Raw genomic sequence first — 14,375 nt, 5'->3', positions numbered from 1 at the left:
CATAAATCTGTAATTCCAATAAGGAGTCTTTTCACTGTGCACGTGACAAATATGCCACGACTTAGTCTAAGTTATCATCAGTTCTCATCTGGACTACCACAGCAGCCTCTTACTGCTCACTCTATTCCATAATTGCACTATTCCATTCCTTCTCTCCAATAGTCATCTCCAAAGATGGCATCAGTACAAGGGCACAAGCACACTGAGATGATCCATTTTTGTGCATGATGAAAATAATAATTTGGTGATATATTTAGTTTTAATCAGAAGGATTAAAATTTAGCCTTGCTAAAATATTTATTGATGAATATACCTATGTTATATATAGCTTTATATACAATATGAACATGTATATATATGCATATGTATGTATAAAGAGAGAGACAGAGGCAGATAGAGAAAGAAGCAGAGGCAGAAAGACAATGAATATGAACATTTAGTCATTGTATACTGATTGGTGTGCACAATCAAAAAAGTGTGAACACTCTGCCCTACAAAGCAGCAAAAGTAGTCTTTCAAAAGTATCAAAAATATAATTTATTATAACTGCTTAATACTTCCTGCCAGCTTACCATCACAAACAGAATAATATCCAAACTCCTTACCATGGCTGACCAAATACTCACTTCTGAGTCACACTTGGCAGGATTCTCTACCCTCATTCTAAAACGCCAACCATTAGGGGCTATCCTTTCCTCTGATGTGCCCGGTTTTTTCCAGTTCGTGACTTTGCCCATGCTGTTCCGCCTGCCTAGAACATCCACCCTCCAACCCACTTCACAAGGCTGACTCCTCTTCTTTGAGACCACTTTAAATATACAACCTTAGAGAGACCTTTCCTGAACCTCTGCCTAAAGAAGAAATTTATTCTATATTTTCTGTATCAGTCTCTTGCCAGATCTTTCTAAGTGTATATTACAGCATTTAATTATTTTACTTAAACCTGTTTTTTGTTAATAACTTCCAAAAAATCTACATGTGGATAAAGGCCATATCCTCCTTATTAACCTCATTTCAACATTTCTTCCACTCACTAACTTATTAAGTGCCCAAGAAATAATGGCTGGCTAGCTGGGCAGTACCAGTATAACAAGCCTAGGAGCACAACTCTTAGTAACTAATACCTCGTAAATCGGATATATACTCTCTGCCAGAAACTATGCTATGGAGTTTAAATGTACCAGCTCATGCCTTTTTTGTTACAAAGCTTATCTCAGATAAGTACTATCATTTCCCCCACTTCACAGATGATATTAAGTAACTATCTAGGGTCACACAGCAATTAGTGCAGAGACAAGGCTTCTGCAATAGGCATTCTTATTCCTAGTATGTTCTTGGTTTTATGAAATACTGTTTTACTCCAAATCCCACTAATAACAGATAACATTTATTGATGATATTCTATGTGTCAGGCTCTCTAATTAGCTTGAATCATTTTTAGTAACGTTGAGCAAGCAATTTTGGGAACAAGTGCACACTTTTTTTTAGGCTGAGGGGAATATATATATACTCGCCATTTCTATTTGCTTTTATTTTGTGTGTGGAGAGTAATGTTAAAGAGAGTGGTATAACCACTCCCCACATAATCTTACGGCATAAGCTACAGGTTAACTGTTTCATTGGTTTTTTGTCTTCCCTCTTTCCTAAGTCTCTTGATTTCTGATGGCTACTTTGGCTTCAGTTTGCACTAAATCACATTATACACCTCATCATTGGAACAATGTCTTTTAATAGTTCTCAAAATACTTGGCTCCCCTTGGATACCATTGAGACAAGGTGTCTTGTCTTGCATTTCAGATCAATTTCATGAAGAACCACAGAAAGAAAACTGGGGAGAATAATATGCAGGCTATTCTCATTGCCTGCCAACAGAATGATGGGATTTTTAAAAATCTGCTCCTTAAAATACTTTCAGATATCAACAAATACAGACCTAGCTCTGAATCCAATAATTGTATCCATTCTCATACACCCAATCTAAGTGGTGCTAGTAGGAGAACATAAGCCCTCTTATCTTTAAAAATAGGGCTAAGATTATCTACCTAACTCATAAGGATGCTATGAAAGTTAATTCTACGTTGGACACCCCTTGGAGATAACAAAACTGTCTTGGATTTGTGTACCCTCTATCTCATCACACCTCTAAACAGCTTTTGTTTTGCCTTTTTCCCCCTAGTTTAATAAATCTTGCAGCAGCTCCAAAAGATAGGTAGGGGGCAGTTTTTGCCTGTATCTTACAGAATACAAAGAAATTTATCTAAGGTCACAGACTTAGAGACAAGACTTAGAACAGATTGTCTTTTTATCCTTTCCCCCCCTATTTTGTCCAGTTCTGTTCCCAATTTGTATATTCATGAATTAAAATTCCACATTATTTTTATGTAGCTATTATGCAGTGCTTATACAATCATTTCAGGTTTCAAAGGATAGTTTGCATAATTAAATAGGAAAAGAGAAGCATGAAATAATATCACTGTCATTATGTAAACTCACATATGTATATATATTTTTCCAATTTTAATATTCATACTTAAAGTGAAATAGATAAAAATATACTATGATTAAATAAGTTTATTTAAAGATTGTATTATTAGATTTTTGAAAATATACCTTTACCAAAAAGTCTGAGAATGCATTAACATAACTTTATTATAGTCTTAAACTGATCTGAAAACTGTATAATGTAACTTCTGTGATTTCTTTTCTGTCTTTCTCTAGCCTGTAAGTCTAACATAAAAAGACTTTGATGTACTAAATCACGAAACCAACTTCATAACACGTTTTCTGGTCCAACTTCCCTAGAAATACAAATAGGAAAAATAAACTCAGTTTATTTTAAACTAAAGTTGGAGCTACATTTTACTTTTGTTGCTTCAGGAATACTGACTGGAGGAGAGAGGACAAAGGAAACAGAATGCTACCTCAAAAAACTCCTCAAAGGCCAATGATTACACAACCAAAAGCTTCTATATGATAAGAAGTCTTTGGTTATTTTTGTCCCCTTTAACAAGAACCTATCCAAAGATGAATGAGGTTAATATAAAGTCAAATTCAGTAGACTTCTGGGGCACAATATCCCAGCAGAATACAACTCTATAAAATGTACAGTAGCCACTGACAAACAAGATCTTTGGAACTCTCACTCAGAGCAAAGAGTATCTTGCAGAAGAAGAAAACAAACCAAAGAATCAGTAGCACAGTTGAACAGACATTAATTATTTTATGCTGCTTCCCATTTCTCTGTTTGATCTGGACCAAGAGCAGGCCTCCAGTCCAGATATTCCCAACACTATGCTAAGCTCTGGTAGTGGCACAGAGGGACGCCAAAGATGAAATGAAAAGAGGCGGTCAAAGGCACAAAGTCTGTTGTGTCTGTCTGTCTCGTGCTGAGAAGCAGAACAGTGTGGGGCTTAAAATCCTAAACTTGGAAGTCAAAATCCTGCTTTTAAATCCCGTGCACGTCACTCACTGACTGTACATTATCATTTGACTTTTGGAATCCCTGTTCCTTAATCTGCAAAATGTAGGTTACATCACCTTCCTCATGTAAGACTAATTTACCTGAGACAGAGTGAACACTCAATACATGGTAGCTGTTAAAGTTGCTTCATACTTCAAATACCAACTTCAGTTTGACACTGTTCTTCAACATGCTTCTCTAGATGGGAGATAAGGAGTTAAAATCCATTCAGTTTTTTTAAAAAATCAACTTATTTCCAGTTAGGGTAAAAATACAATTTAAAGACCATCATACCCCAGAAGATATAAAAAGAAGAGTCGAGAACAGGTGTTGGAACGCAGAAGTTTCACTCTGGAAGCAAATTGAAAGGATGGGATAAACTACTGCCTTCTTAGTTATTGCCAAGCCGGTCTTCTACGTGAAACACTGTACCATCAATCTGCATCTTTGCAAGCTTCTAGGACGTCAACAGTAGATTGGGCAAGAGACTGAGCTTTTAACTATGCACTTGAATTATCCTTTGCAGCTTGAGAAATTAACTTTAGAAAAGGTCCAAGGAAATCCCTTTGTTTTTTTTTTTTTTTTTTTTTTTTTTTTTTTTTTTTTTTTTTTTTTTTTTTTATTTTGACACAGAGTCTAACTCTGTCTCCCAGGCTGGAGTGCATTGGTGCTATCTTGGCTCACTGGAACCTCCGCCTCCCAGGTTCAAGCAATTCTCCTACATCAGCCCCCCAGGTATCTGGGATTACAGGCTTTGCCACCATGCCTGGCTAATTTTTGTAGTTTTAGTAGAGACAGGCTTTCACCATGTTGTCCTGACCTCAAAGGATCTACCTGCCTTGGCCTCCCAAAGTGCTGGAATTACAGGCGTGAGCCACCACACCCAGCCAGGGAATCCCTTAATACATCCCTTATTCAACACATGCAATTTATCTTGTGGAGATACTATAGAATGTGAAGATATGAATGAACTTTAATAAACTGCCTAGACGTAGATCCATGATTGTTGAAAAATTGTTATTAGGATCCACTCAACTACCTTTACCTGCTCAGTTACTATCACCAGGTATATCTCTATGATGTACATTATTAGCTGAGGCCTGTTCATTTTCTAAAAGGAGTTGTGGTTCTCCAGGGGTGGTTTAATGAGCCCCTATCTAAGAAGTCAATCGGTTCATTGTTAAACTGGTATTTTATGCCTGCTATCCAAAGGCCCAACTTCTGTAGAGGCCTGTGGCCAAAATCTTTTTCTCCATTTCTCCATCTCTCATCCAACTCACTGATATTTCTAGATTTTAGTAGCTTTATCTACTTTGACTTACATTAACTACTTTTATTTCTTTGATATCTGCTACCATAGATTTAACCCCAAATTGATGGCCTCCTTCTTTGCAGCACAATTCTTGGTCTGTGACTGCCACCCCCTGTGCCATCATCCGCTAGATATTGGCATGATATTAGGAAATGTTTGAAATTTATCCACAGACTTTTAAAGGTTCTCATTATGGAGATCATCTTGCAATGTACTTTTTGGTTCTGTTGTTGTAGTGCTAAGTAGGTAAACAGTATCTCTTTTTTCTGTATTCTCTTGGCACTCTGTGCCTATTCTGACATTGTACTTTTTTATTCTTATCTTCTAAGTTAGCCATCTCCTCCATTAGACTGCAAACTCCTATAGCTTAGGGGTTGTGTCATCTGTCTCTTAACCTCTGTCCATAACCTAAAGCAGGCACAGAGAAGATAGTGTTTCTTGAATGAGAATAACAAAGCTAATGTTCTCATATCTTTAATAGCCTTTCTTAATGTTGTCAGATGATCAGCACTAGGATGAATCATAAACACCCACCACAAATGTCACATAAAGCTAAATTTACACTTAAGAGAAAACTTGAATCAATGAGTATGGCAATTTAAGGCAAAACATCATCAACTGAAAATGTTCCTCTTTTCTAACCTATGGCTATTAGCTGAAGTTAGTTTAAAGAGAACCCTGCCCAGTAACATTGACAATGTTTGTTAACATTTTTTAAATATTTGAAAATTATATTAAAATTTAACCCACATGAATAAGACTGTCAAAATCTTAATTATATATTGCTTCTGTGATTTTATTTTTATGCACAAATGCAACCACAAAGATGAAGATAGAACTCTTTCTCGGCCAGGCACGGTGGCTCACGCCTGTAATCCCAGCACTTTGGGAGACCAAGGCAGGTGGATCACAAGATCAGGAGATCAAGGCCATCCTGGCTAACACGGTGAAACCCCGTCTCTACTAAAAATACAAAAAATTAGCCGGCCGTCGTGGCGGGCGCCTGTAGTCCCAGCTAGTAGGGAGGCTGAGACAGGAGAATGGCGTGAACCTGGGAGGCAGAGCTTGCAGTAAGCCGAGATAGCGCCACTGCACTCCAGCCTGGGAGACAGAGCAAGACTCCGTCTCAAAAAAAAAAAAAAAAAAAAAAAAAAGAAATATTTCTTAGCATATGAACAGGATCTTGTACCTTCTCAGTCAATAACGCCCATGTGCATCCACCCTGACAAAAGTAATGCCGATTCTGACTTCTATAACTATATATTAATTTTGCTGTTCTTGAACTTATTCAATTAAATCAAACAGTTTGTACTCTTGTGTCTAGCAGTGCAGGGGGTGTTAAATGAGTAGATGTAGGTCACGGAGTACAAAGTTACAGTTATATAGGATGAATAAGTCTAGAATCTAATATACAGTGAGGATTATAGTTATTAATATTGTATTATATACTGGAAATGTGCTAAGATAGTAGATTTTAAGTGCTCTTACCACACCAAAAAAAGTGGTAGGGGAAGGAGGAGTAGCCATGTGAGGGGATGGATATGTTAATTTGCTTAACTTTAGTAATGATTTCACTATGTATACATACATTAAAACATCATGTTATACATCATAAATATATTCAGTAAGAGCTAAAAGGGAAAAGAAGTTCTTAATATGATGTAATCCAATTTATCAATTACTTCAAACCTTTTCTTTATGGCTAATGCTTTTTATTTTCAGTTTAATAAATATTTTCCTACCTCATGTTTGTGAAACTTTTTCTAGAAGATGTATTGTTTTATCACTTTTATCTATAATCCATCTGGAATTTCTTTGTATGTATATGGCATGAAGTAAGGTTGAAGGTTCATGTTGTGTTATATGGATATCAATGAACCCAGCACCATTAATTTAAAATTTAAAAATCCTTTTCCTGTTGTATTGCTGTGGTACATTCATTAAAGTCAACTGACTGCATGTGTGTGTGATTACTTCTGAATTTTCTATCCTCCCTATTGGATGAAGTTTGTTAAATTTTGTGCTAAAAAACACTTCTTAATTATTGCAACATCATAATACATCATAAAACCTGATATGAAGTCCCTTAGTTCTTCCAGCGTGTTCTAGAATCTCATTGTCAACTTCTAAGAATGACGGACTTTTTAATAGGATTGCATTGTATGTATAAATCAATTATGGATAAATTAGTATTTTAAAAGCATTGAGTCCTCCCATCCATGAATATATTATTTTTCTGCATTTATTCTGATCTTTAAATTCTCTTAGCAATATTTGTTAGTTTTCCAATATGGAAATCCTGCACATATTTCAATACATTTATTTTCAGTTACTTAAGGTATTTGGTGGCATTGTGACTATGATCTCTTTATCTTAATTTTCAACTCATTATTGCTAGAATATAAAAACAAAATTAATTTTATATTGACTTTATATCTGGTGAAATTGTTACTTATACTTATTAATTTTAATAATTTTTAGGGCCCTTTAGAATTTTTATGTACTCAAGGATATGTGCATATTAAAATTCTACTTCTCTATTTGAAATATATCTACCATTGATTGGTTGATGATTATTTGGCTAGGAAGATGAACATGATATTGAATAGAAACGGTAATATTTTACAATATTGTATGGGGAAAATTAGCTCAAAAGAGCAGGGGGAAAGGTTTTATTATTTCACTATGAAGTATGCTGTTTACTGGAGTTTTTCTTGCAAATGACTTTATCATACTAATTTTTTAAATTCTTAATTTGCCGACTTTTTAACAACATGAATAGGTTTTGAATTTTATTATATGCCTTTCCACATCTTGCGATATGGTCACGTTTTTGTCCTCTGTTCTGCCAATATTAACTAATTATCCAATGTGAAGCTAATCTTACATTCCTAGAACAAACTCCACTTGATTAAAACATTTTATTTTATTATAGTGTTGAATCTGATTTGTTTATATTTTGTTTAGGATTTTTGCAAGTATATTCGTGAGATAGCCTGTCTTTTAATTCCCTTTTGTATAATGTCCTTAATGGATTTTGAAATCAAGGTTAGGGTGGTGGCACCATAAAGCAAGCTGATAAGAATTCACACTTTCTCTATATTCTGGGGGAGTTCGTGAAAGATTAGTGTTATTTCTTCCTCATTTCTTTGAATGAAATAACCCCTGACATTACTTGGATCTGGAGTTTACTTTATAGGAAGCTTTATTGACTATTTATCAACCGATTTAGATTTCTTTCTTTCTTTTTTTTTTTAGATGGAGTCTCGCTCTGTCACCCAGGCTCGAGTGCAGTGGCATGATCTCGGCTCACTGCAACCTCTGCCTCCCAGGTTCAAGTGATTCTCCCTGTTAGCTTCCCTAGTAGCTGGGATTACAGGTGTGGGCCACCATGCCTGGTTAATTTTTGTATTTTCGATAGATATGGGGTTTCACCATGCTAAGCAAGCTGGTCTTGAACTCCTGATCTCAAGAGATACGCCTGCCTTGGTCTCCCAAAGTCCTGGGATTATAGGTGTGAGCCATCCTGCCTGGTCAATTTATTTCTTTTTGTGTTTGTTTTGGTACATTGTGTTTTTCAAATACTTTATTCATTTCATCTTAATTTTCAAATCTATTGATATAAATTTGTTTTATTATTCTATTACCATTTTGCTATTTGTTAGATCTACATTAATGTCCTCTTCTTGATTTCTGATATGGGTAATTTTTGTTTTCTTTCATTTTCCTTGATCAAACTTACTAGAAGTTTATCAGTTTTATTAATTGTTAAAAGCAAATTTGAGTTATTCTTGTTTTGTATATTTTGCTTTAATTTATTTCTGCTTATACACACACATACATATGTGTACATATATTTGAAACTTTTTATTCCCCTATAATCACTGCTTTAGCTACATCTCACAAGTTTTGATACGACCCACTCATTACCACTTAGTTTAACTTTTAAAATATCTCCATTGTTATTTCTTTTTTGATTCATGAATTATTAAAATACTATATGTAATCCTTCCCTCTTTCCTTCCTTCCTTCCTTCCTTCCTTCCTTCCTTCCTTCCTTCCTTCCTTCCTTCCTTCCTTCCTTCCTTCCTTCCTCCCTCCCTCCCTCTCTCTGTTCATTCGTTCTTTCTCTCTCTCTCTCTCTCTCTCTCTCTCTCTCTTTCTTTTTGTTTGTTTGTAACAGGGTCTCCTTTTGTCGCCCAGGCTGGAGTGCAGTGCAGTGGTGTGATCACTTCTCACAGCAGCTTTGACCTTCTGGGCTCAAGTGATCATCCCATCTCAGCCTCCTAAGTAACTGGGGCTACATATGGGCACTACTACACCTGGCTAATTTTTTTCATTTTTTTTTAGAGATGGGGTCCCAGTATGTTGCTGCCTAGGCTGGTCTTCAACTCCTGGTCTCAAGCGATCCTCCCAGCTTGGCCTCCCAAAGTGCTGGGATTACAGGTGTGAGCCACTGCACCTAGACAAGTATTGCTAATTATGTTTTTTAAAATTTCTAGTTTTCTTTCATTGTAATCAGAAGGAATATTGTATAAATTCAGTTATTTGAAATTTGTTGAAACTTGCTTAATGGCCTTTGCTATGATCAATAATGGTAAACGTTCCGAGCACACTTGGATTACTGTGTATTCTGCATTATTTACACTTAGTGTTTTATATATGTTCATTAGGTCAAGTTTGTTAATTATGTTTTTCAAATATTCTATAATTTTATTAATATTTTCGGCTTAATTTGCAGTTATGAAGAGAGGTGTATCAAAATTGCCAATCATATGTGTGTGATTGGTTTTCAATTTGTTATTGATATTCTGAAGGTGTGTTATTAGGGTCAAATATATTTAGAACTGCCATATCATCTTTTAAATTTCATTCTTTCATTATTATGAATTCTTCTTTATATTATTTTTGCCTTAAAATTGACTTTGTATATTCATATAGTTTTGCCTTTTTAATATGTACTGTATTTTCATTTTTTTCATTTCTAGATTGCCTTCAATCTACCTTGAAGTCTATCTTTTAAAATACTATATTGTTTCTTTCTGCCTGCCATTCTTTGTCTTTTTTATAAATTCAACTTTTTATTTTGAGATAATTGCAGATTCACAGTAGTGGTGATAAACAAATACAGGGTATTCCCATGTACTGTTTAGCCAGTTTCCCCCAATGGTAACATCTTACAGAATTACAACCAGGATATTGATATTATGACATCTTGACATAAAGTCACAATATGAAATATTCTCATCACCACAAAGATCTTTATGTTGTCCTTTAAAAAATATGTATTTTTAATTGACAAATAATAATTTTATATATTTATAGGATCTGTTGCACAATGTGGTCATTATAGTTGATAATAATATACAGTATATTTCAAAATTGCTAAAAGAATTTATTTTTTTACTTTAAAAAGATTTATTTATATATTAATTATGCCTATTTATGGTAGACGTGAGATTTTGATACACTCTTATAATAAGTAATGATCAGATCAGGGTATTTAAAATATCCATCACCTTGAATGTTATCATTTCTTTGTGTTGGGAACATTTTGAATATTCTCTTCTAGCTATTTTGAAATTTGCAGTAGATGGTACATATACACTGTGGAATACTATGCAGTCATAAAAAGAAACAAAATCATTTCTTTGCAGGGAGATGGATGGAGCTGAAAGCTATTATTCTCAGCAAACAAACATAGGAACAGAAAAGCAAGTACCACCTGTTCTCACTTATAAGTGGGAGCTGAATGATGAGAACACATGGACACATGGAGGGGGAACAACATGTGGGGCCTGTTGGAGCATTGGGGGTGGGAGAAGGGACAGCAGGAAGAATAGCTAATGATGGGCTTAATATCTAGGTGATGGGATGATCTCTGCAGCAAATCACCATGGCACACTTTTGCCTATGTAACAAACCTGTACATCCTGTGCATGTACCCCAGAACTTAAAAGTTGGAAATAAAAAAAAGAAATTTGCAGTATATTTGTTAACTGTAGTCACCTTACTATGCTAGCAAACAGTAGAACTTACTCCTATGTAATCATATATTTGTACCCATTAACCAAGCTCACTTCATCCCTGTCACCATTCCTAGCCTCTGATAACTATCATTCTACTCTCTACTATCATGAGATTAATCTTTTAAGCTCCCACAAATGAGTGTGAACATGCGATATTTGTCTTTCTGTGCCTGGCTTATTTCGTTTAACGTAATGACCTCCAGTTCCATTTATGTTGGGGCAGATGACAGGATTTCATTTTTTTTTCCAATATATATATATATATATATATATATATATATATATATATATATATATTTTTTTTTTTTTTTTTTTAAGACAGAGTCTCACTCTGTCACCCAGGCTGGAATGTCACCCAGTGGCATGATTTAGGCTCACTGAAACCTCTGCTTCCCGGGTTCAAGCAATTCTCCTACCGAGTAGCTAGGACTATAGGTGCATGCCACCCCACCCAGCTAATTTTCGCATTTTTAGTAGAGACAGGGTTTCACATTGTTGGCCAGGCTGGTCTCAAACTCCTGACCTCAGGTGATTTGCCCATCTTGGCCTCCCAAAGTGCTGGGATTACCGGCATGAACCACCATGCCAGGGTTCATTCTTTTTTTTTTTTTATGGCTGAATGGCAATATTTCATTGTGTATATATACCACATTAAAAAAATCCATTCACTCATTGATGGACACTTAATTTGATTCCTTATCTCAGCTATCATGAATAGTGCTGCAACAAACATGAGGGTGCAGGTATTCCTTTGATATACTGATTTCCTTCCCTTTGAATAAAGACCCAGTAGTGGGATCTCTGGATCATATGGTAGTTCTATTTTTAGTTTTCTGCAAAGTCTGTATACTGTTGTCCATGATGGCTGTACTACTTTACATCCCACCTATAGCCTATGAGAGCTCCCTTTTCTCTGTATCCTCAACAGCATGTCTTATTTTGTGTCTTTTTGATAATAGCCATTCTAACTGCAATAAGATGATATCTCATTGTGGCGTTGACTTGCATTTCCCTGATGATTAGTGATGTTGAGCATGTTTTCATATACCTATTGGTCTTTTGAATGCCCTAAAATAATTTTTTTTTATTGTTTTCACTACAAAGAAAAGTACGTGAGGCAATGGATATGTTAATTAGCCTGATTTAATCATTCTACAATGCATACATGTATCATATTGCCCTTGTATAGACACCACATACTCTCCTTAATTTCTAGAAACCATTAATTTGTTCTCCATTTATATAACTGTTTCATTTCAAGAATGTTATATAAAAAATTGTACAATATAAAACTCTTGAGAATAGTTTTTTTACTCTGCATGATTCTGTGGAAATTAGTTCAGATCATTGTGTGTATTCAGCACTGTAATCCAATTCTTCTGCATATTTGCCAGCATTTGATGTTGTCACTATTTTTAATTTTGGCCATTGTAATAGGTGTATAGTGACCTCACATTATGGGTTAAATTTGCATTTCGATTATGGATAATAACTTTAAGCATTTTTTGAAATCTGTGTATCTTCAGTGAAATGACTTTTCGTGTCTCTTGCCCATGTTCTAATTAAATTATTTGATTTTACAGTGTTGAGTTTTGAGTGTTCTTTAACATATTTTAGATATTAGCCCTTTATCAGATATATGGTTAGCAAATAAGTTTTCCTACTCTTCAGCATGTATTTTTATCCTTTTAACAGGGCCTTTCACAAAATAGACTTTTTTTTTTTTTTTTTTTTGAGACAGGGTCCCTCTCTGTTGCCCAGCCTAGAGTGCAGTGGTGTGATCACAGCTCACTGCAGCCTCAACCTTCTGGGCTCAAGCAATCATCCCACTTCAGCTTCCTGAGTAGCTGGGACTACAGATGTCTGTCACCATGCCTAGATAACTTGTCATTTTTTATAGAGATGAGGTCTCACTATGTTGCTCAGACTATTCTCAAACTCCTGGGCTCAAGTGATCCTCCTGCCTTGGCCTACCAAGGCCTCCTGCCTTGGCCCAGGATGACAGGTGTGAGCCACTGAGACTGACTTGAACAAGCATCTTTAGTCTTGTGGAAATATGATTTGGTGTCAATTCTAATAACTCTTTGCCTAATCCTGGAGTCCCAAGATTTTCTCCTATTCTTTGAAAAAGTATTATAACTTTACACTTTACATTTATGTTCATGACTTATTTTGAGTTAATTTTTGCCAAAGGTGTTGGGCTTAGGTCAAAGTTATTTCATTTTGGCTGGGCATGGTGGCTCACGCCTGTAATCCCAGCACTTTGGGAGGCCGAGGCGAGTGGATCATGAGGTCAGGAGATTGAGACCATACTGACTAACACAGTGAAACCCCATCTCTACTAAAAATACAAAAAATTAGCCGGGCGTGGTGGCGGGCACCTGTAGTCCCAGCTACTCAGGAGGCTGATGCAGGAAAATGGCGTAAACTTGGGAGGCAGAGCTTGCAGTGAGTCGAGATCGTGCCACTGCACTCCAGCCTGGGCGACAGAGTGAGACTCTGTCTCAAAAAAAAAAAAAAAAAAGTTATTTCATTTTATTTGTATTTTTATGGATATTCAGTTGCTCCAGAACTATTAGTTGAAAGGCTCTGACCTTTGCTTTATTTCTGATATTGATAATGTATGGCTTTTCTCTTTTTTTCCTTTGTTAGTCTTCCTATGGGTTGTCAATTTCTTTTGCATTTTCAAAGAACCAGCTCTTTGTTTCATTAATGTTTTCTACCATTTTCTGTTTTCAACTTCATTGATTTCTGCTCTTATATTTATCATTTACATATTTATTCTTACTTTGAGTTTATTTTTCTGTTCTGTTTCTAGGTTTGTGAGATAAGAGTTTAGATTTTTGATTTGTAATTTTTCCTTTTTTCTAACACAGTCATGCAACACTTAATGGTGGGGATAGGTTCTGAGAAATGCTTCCTTAGGATATTTTGTAGTTGCGCACACATCTAGGCACAAGCCTAGATGGTATCGCCTACTACACACCTAGGCTATGTGGCATAGCCTATTACTCCTAGACTACAGACCTATACAGCATGTTACTGTACTGAATACTGCAGGCAATTCTAACACAATGATATTTGTCTATCTAAACATATTTAAAAATAGAAAAGGTGCAGTAAAAATACTGTATAAATTATTATAATATAGTATAACTGAGTAGGGCACTTACCATGAAGGAGGCTTGCAGGACTGGAACTTGTTTAGGTGAATCGGTGAGTGTGTGATAATTGAATGTGAAGTCCTAGGACATTGCTATACACTACTGCAGACTTTATAAATACTGTACATTAACCTTAGCTGACTGTATTTTTTTTAACTTTATAAATGTTTTAACTTATTTAACTTTTTGACTATTGCAATAGCACTTAGCTTAAAACACAAACACACTGTACAGCTGTAGACAAGTGTTTACTTCCCTTATGTCCTTATTCTATAAGCTTTTTTCTATTTTAACTTTTTAACTTTAAAAAGTTTTTGGTAAAAACTAAGACGTAAATGCATATATTAGCCTAGGTCTACACAGGGTCAGGATCATCAGTATTACTGTCTTCCACCTCCACATCTTGTCCCA

The sequence above is a fragment of the Rhinopithecus roxellana genome, chromosome 11 (genome assembly GCF_007565055.1).
Source record: "Rhinopithecus roxellana isolate Shanxi Qingling chromosome 11, ASM756505v1, whole genome shotgun sequence".
Lineage (NCBI taxonomy): Eukaryota > Metazoa > Chordata > Mammalia > Primates > Cercopithecidae > Rhinopithecus > Rhinopithecus roxellana.
Note: the sequence above shows the minus strand (reverse complement) of the source record.